Consider the following 6,927-nt stretch of genomic DNA (forward strand, 5'->3'; position numbering starts at 1 on the left):
GCATTGCATCCCCTGCCCCCACCTTAGCTGTGCAATCAGCAGCAGTGCATAGCCCCCGCTCCGGGCTGCAGCTGGGCAGCTTGTCCCAGCCCCAGCCCCAATCCCTCCCTCCCCTCCCACCCCCACCCACCATGTGGCCACCGGGTCTCAAACACTCAGTCATGTGCAGCCTTGGCTCAGGCACTGGGTGGTGTACGCCTTGCAGCTTCCCGCAAACTGCCGAGTAGATATTCCCTCCGCGGGTAGTCTTTTCCTATCTCTCCTGCCGTGCCCTTCCCCAACCTCGCCTGCCATGACTTTGAATGTTCCTCAGTGGAGGGGTGACTACCTGGGGACCTTCTGCAGTGCGCGGTCTGCCCGATGGTCACTAACGGGGCTCCACCATCCCTACACCCAGTCCTTACACCATCTCAATGAATTGCTCAATCTTCGTGGTCATGTACCCCTTCTTACACCACTAAGGAGCCTCTCGAGTTCCTTCCTGTCCTGAATATCAGCACCCGAGGCTGATTTGCTTAATCTGCCTTGGGTCGTCCATGTTTGGAGGTTTCAATCATGGAACCTGTACTCACCTAGGGTGAACTCTTGCCTTAAGGCCTTGATCCAATACGAAGCCCTATGGGCCCTAGACCATCTATTCTATTTCTATAAGCTCCTCCTGTCTCTCAACCCCTTCACACAGGGAAACACAAAAGAAAAACATAAAAGGAAAGCACAAGACAACACATCTGATGTATCACTAGGAATCTGGGTAACTCCCTCCCCTGGTCCCTTGTGTCAGGGTACCAGGTGCCGCATTCCCTACGGTCTAGCTAAGCACTGACCTCCGTTTGGGGTTGTGTACTCGTGGCCTCCTGCTCGGGTCGTCCCTTCGCCCCTTTCCATTTCCTCAGTGTGCCCAATGCTGCCCCACTTCTCTCCCTTCCAGAGCATCCCAATCTGTGTGCCTCGCAGTTCCCCCGGCGTGTGGCTGGCTATTCTCTGCGTTCGGGGTCAGTGCCCCACTTCTCCATGGCCCTTCCTGCTGCTCCTGCCAGGACTCTCCCAGCGGGGAGAATTCTTCCTCCTCCCCACTGTTCCCACTACTCCCACCTGTTATGGTGAGGGTCTCCACATGCCCTTCACTGCCTCCCCTGATGCTGCTGCCCTCGCAGACTGCAGGGGCTGCTTCCGGCTCGTCTCCGGTGTTGGCGATTCGTTCCCTGCCACTGTTGCCATGGCTGGCATCAGGAGCCTCCTCTGGCTCCTCATCCAATGCGTCTTCCTCCCTGAGATAATCCCGGAGTGGGTCCGGCATCCCCACACTCCCCGGGTCTGTTCTCCCTCTCCCCCTTCCTCCTCTGCCAGCCATTTTTATTGCTGCCGGTTGGTGATTGCCGGTGACATCATTGGCCAGTCTCAACTGAATAAAGACATGGCTAATGAGCCGCGCAGGTTTCTCTCTCTGCTCCCGCTGTGTTGCGGCTCCTGCTCAGGGTAAGTTGTTTTTCCTTGTTTTAACTTCTATGTTTGTTTGTTTCTCTTTCTCCTGTCCCTTCTGTCTCCTGTAACTTTCCTTTCTTGTTCGGTGTGTCCCTCGTTCTCTTCCAGGTTTGGTGTGTCCCCCATTCTGTCCCGGGACACACCACAACAGACTTACCAGCTGGAAGCAGCTGTGTCCAGCATGGTGAGGATTGCTGCCTGTTTAGTCTAGGTTGACTCTCCAAATCAGCCGAATCTTTTCCGAATCAATTAGGAGGCCTCTGATTCGATTCAGAGTTTTTAATTGGTCTCCCAATTCAATTCAGATTCGGAGATTCGGTCATCAAATTGGGCCAAATCTCCTCTGAATTGAACCTGTTGCCAAAGCTTCACACAGCCTTAATGTGTATATGTGAGCACCCCCAAATAGTGCAAGCTTTCTCAATATATTTCAAGATTATGCTTTTAATGTCTTTAAATGCTCATCTGACATATTTTAAATGACGGTTAGAAAATTAAAGATGAAATCTTAGAGAACATACTTTTGAGTCTTTTCCTCTATCTTCCATTCCCACCATATTATGACTTTGTTTTTCGCTTTTCTTTTTTCTTTTTAATTCCTGTTCAAAAACTGGAAAGACAAGTACAAGAAATCAAACCATAAATACATACTTTGCCTTCACTAGTGGCTGCTACTGTGCTCCAGACATAAATCTTTAAAAGCAAATTAAAAAAAAAAAATCAACCATAGTAGAAAATCCAGCACCTAGTAGAAATGTGTTTTGATATTGCTAAAAAAATGCTTCAAACTTTCTACTTTGGCTAAAACTTGTCTTCATATCTCTGCTAACATGGAGGTCAGAAATCTGAGCTCACTAATTGTGTGTCATTTAAATTTTTTCCCCTCTAATTCCATTTAAGTCTTTTATTTCATATTACACCCAGAAAAATCAGAACAAACAGACATTTTCTTATGCCTGCTTTGCTGATTTTAATCAGCTCTGCATACAGGTCACTTTGAATATAGGCAAAATTCAAGGAGTGAAAAAAATGTCACATTTAATCAGGATTCCCAGCAAAGCAGTACTGGGGGTGGGAGGCGCACTGTTCAGAAGCTCTTGGAACAAAATTATACAATGCACATTGCTTAAAAAGGCTAGAGTCTGGTCTCAGTTAACCTGGCATAAATTTGCAGTGACTTCCTTGATTTTATAAATTCAGAAAAAACAGAATCAAGATCTGCCCCAGAGTTCTTTCATTTTTTAATTTGCTAGGGGAGAATGGTTACAATTAGCTGTCTAGTGCAAGAGTAATTCTATTAGCTTCAGTAGAGTTATGCATGTTATACATCTATGCAAACTGGTTTAGAATCCTGTCTTCACTATTACAAGCATATCTACCAAATCTCTTTTCTCATAAGTGAAGTAGATGAATGATGCAGTGAGGGCAGATTGCAATTTCTATTGCAGAGGTATAAATTTGTACTAACTTTGCTGAAGTCAGAGTTATTCTGAATTTTGAGACCAGAAGAAAAGAACACATTTACACTTAACTGGTTATATAGAAGAATCCTGCAGTGGTGAAAGTTTGGAAATATAACAACTAAACACAGAACAGACCCATGTGCAAGGAACATGTTTGGGGTATCTCCATTAGGGCTGTGTGAAGCTTCAGTAGCTGAAAAAGCCCTGCACTCACTGGCTGCAGGAGGAGATTTGGCCTGATTTGGGGACCGAATCTCCAAATCTGAATCGAATCGGGAGACCAAGTAAAAATTCCAAATCCATTCGAAGCATCCAAATCGATTCGGAAAAGCTTCGGAAAAAGACTCGGCTGATTCAGAGATTGGGCCATAGACTAAACAGGTAGCTGACAGCTGCCTCCAGCTGGTAAATCTGTTGGGGTTGGGGAAGGGGAGAGGGAAGGAGCATGGGGGAGGGAGGGATTGGGGCTGGAACAAGCTGCCCAGTCGGGGTTGGTGGGCGCGTTACTTGGGGAGTGGGGTGTGGGATGCAGGCACGGCAGCACTGGAAGCAGAGGCTCTGCCCTGCTGCTACTTGTCCAGGTGAGTCGGTGGGGAGGGCAGGATGTGGGTGCAGCTCGCTCCAGGCAAAAGGGGGCAAAAACAGCAGGGCAGAGCCCCAACTCCCAGCACTGCTGCGCCCACATTCTGTGCCCTCTGTTGCAGCTAGCAAGCGGCAACAGGGCATAGCCCCCGTGGCTCCCCCCACTGGGACAGAGGGAGGCACAGCCAGAGGAGCCGTGGGAGAAGCCCCCATGGCTGCCCTGCCCTGCCCAGCCCCATCCTTTGCCTGGGTCATCCTCCCAGCACTTGAATAATAAAAAAAAAGCCCCACACTCACTGGCTGCAGGAGCAGTGATTGGGGCCTCTGGGCACTCATAGCAGAGCTCCCCCATGCTGCACAGGGCAGTGGGGGCAGCAGGGATCACCCGCCTGCCTGGCACCCGTGTGGCAGCTGCCCCATGGTGTGGGTGCAGTGTGGCTCGGCAGGGTGCTGCGCGCTGTCTGGGAGCTGGGGCCACTGCAATCCCTGCTTCCCTTCACTGCCCAGCACTTCATGGGGAGGCTCCGCCACCAGCGCTCACAGGCCCCAATCGCCACTCCTGCAGCTGGTGAGTGTAGGATTTTTTGGGTTTTTTTTAAAGTGCCAGGAGGCTGGGCCTGGTGGGGGATGGGACTGGGCAGGGCAGCCATGGGGGCTTTTCCCATGGCTCCCCCCACCAGGGGAGATGTAGGCACAGTCAGAGGAGCTGCAGGAGAACCTGCAACTGCCAGACTGTGCCTGCCTCTCCCCAGCTGATCTGAATCTCCAAATCAGCGCCAAATCTTTCAAAGCCTATTTGATTGAATCGAATGGGGACACTGATTCGAACCACCAAATCGAATCACTGTCCCCCGAATCGGTCAATCTGAATCCAAATCTGAACCAAATACTTCCCTATTTGTACAGGCCTAATCTCCATTTACAAAAAGTTGATAATTAGGATCCTTAAGAATGTTTTGAAGGTGATATAGAAGTTAATGGCAGAGGATACTCCCATGCAGAGCAACTTATTTCAAAACTGCTATCCAAAACTTTCCTTTGAAGCATAACTAAAATACAGGTTGATAAATCTGCCCATATACCTCTTTAGAACCCCACTGAAAATACCCTGGTTAATACAGCACAGGTAACAAAATATTTCATTCTCCCACTCTTTACTTCACTTTATTATGGGGAAAATACTTTAAAACAAAGTTGTTGAGTACAAACATTAGACTTCTATTCTACTGTAGCAAAACCCCCCATTTTTTTTCTTTTAAAATGCATTCCCTCCCCTTCCCAAACCATTTCTGAATTTTTCTTTGCCCCTCTATTCCCTACAGATAAGTATAAGTGAGCTAAGACATAGGATAAGCTTCAGCATTTTATTTTGGTAGCAAGTTGTATTTGTTGTTTTTTCTCCTTCTTTATATTGTATAATTATTATGTTTATATTGGTTTTTACTGTTCTATATTACTGTTTTACTGGTACTATATGATTTAGACCTACATATGTAAGTTAGCATAAGTCATGTCAAGTTTCCATTTTGTTTGTCAAGTCTCCATCCTATCCCCATACCTGGTTGTATAACCCATGACTCACACCTACCCCTCCTATGTAAATTGGTTCCTGAATGAATGGGGATGAATGAGGGTGCTTGAGAGACAATGGCAGTAGGTCTAAAAATAGCTCCCTCTGAATGACCGAACCATCAACACCAATACCTGGACCAATGACCCAACCCTTGGAACCACCCTCAGCATTCAAGAACCAAAAGATGAGGCAACCCACCATTGTGCCAGGCTGCACATGCTCAGTAAGAACACCTGGAGCCCTCTGGGACAGGACTGACCTTGCCTGGACAGGCCCTCCCCATAGGAGATCAGAGGTAGTCTGCCCCATAAAAGGGGTAGTGAAGACTGATTCCTTGGGATGCCCTCTCCATCTGGACCAGCACCATGCCACACCACCTATCCACCCAGAGGCCCTGCCGGCAACCCCCCTCTGGACAACACCTACTGGACAAGGACTCCTTTCCAGCCTGGATAGGTAGCTATCACCCCCCCCCCCCCCTTCAACCAAGGACCTGGACTCTGCTTCTCTTCCCTACCTGGACTCCAGCCCTTCCGCTGAGTCTCTTTCTCCTGCTGCCATTGTGAGTGCTTGTGTGTAAGTGTAGGTGGGCTGTACGTGTGTGAACTGGTGAGTATGTGTGTGTATATATATGTCATTGTGTTCATGATATACGAATTAGTGATCTGTGTCTAATTTTTAGTGTGTAGCATGTATGTGCTTGAATTGGTGATAGGTATGCATGTGCATAGGCTGGTTTGGATGTGTATGTGCCTGAGCTGGTTGTGTGTTTGTATATGGGAAATTGTGTCACACCCTCCTGTCTAACAGCGCAATATTGAGATCCTGAGAGTTGGCCCGACCCCCCAGGGCAACACTACCTTTATTTTACTTTCACTGACACCATAGATTTAATGACTAACAAACTTTGGTTGCCTATGTTTGCCTTATTTGCATCTCTTGGCTTACTGTCCAGCTACATGAAAACTGTACTATTACTAGTTGCCTCTTAACTTTTATTAGGATGCAATCAGTTATACATTGCACTAGAATATTACCAAATCAAAAACCCAACAGAGAAATAGAGTCCCAAATGACTCAAGCCTTATGTTTTAAACAACAGAACAAATGCATCTATTGTATAATATTTCTCTAAATTCTATTAATATAATCTCTTTCCTAGAAAAGTGAAGCTTTTCTTCATTTATGGAAAAGAAATTTGGTAGATATGCCAACTGTGAGGGCAGAATTCTAATCCAATGTACATAGGTGTAAACCATGAATAACTCCACTGAAGCTAACAGAAGTTATTCTAACTATAGACAATGAATTGTAATCATTCTCCCCCTGCTTAAAAGAGAAGTTTTTAATAGTCTTTTTGCCTGACACCTAACAGATTTTTAAAACTTTAATCCTATTTTGATTTAAAACATCATCAGTGATTGTTATTAATGATATTATTGTCACAACCCAAAGGTGTGATTTTTGTTTTGTGTGTGCTTTGGCACCACTGAATTATGTTCCCGCTAAATTGCAGCTTCTTTGCACGGTGGAGTTTTCTGCTGCAGAGGAGAACCCCGGTGCAAAAGAATTCCCGCCAATTTGTAGCTTTCTTTGCAGTGTGCATTTCTTCTTTGCAGCACAGAAATGCTCGTTGCAAAGAGTTCCCGCCATTTGTATTCTAATTCGAGCCCCATTATTGGCTTGCGTAAAATTATTCACACGTGGTGGCTAGCAATTGGCTTGCTAGCCATATAAAAAGCTTGAGTGGTTTCCGCCCAAGTTGGAGGATTCCACGAACACCAGGAGGAGGAGACTTCACGCTGTGTGAAGATCTCTAAGCGCTGC

Source organism: Alligator sinensis, unplaced genomic scaffold (assembly GCF_000455745.1).
Source record: "Alligator sinensis unplaced genomic scaffold, ASM45574v1 scaffold181_1, whole genome shotgun sequence".
Taxonomy (NCBI): Eukaryota; Metazoa; Chordata; order Crocodylia; family Alligatoridae; genus Alligator; species Alligator sinensis.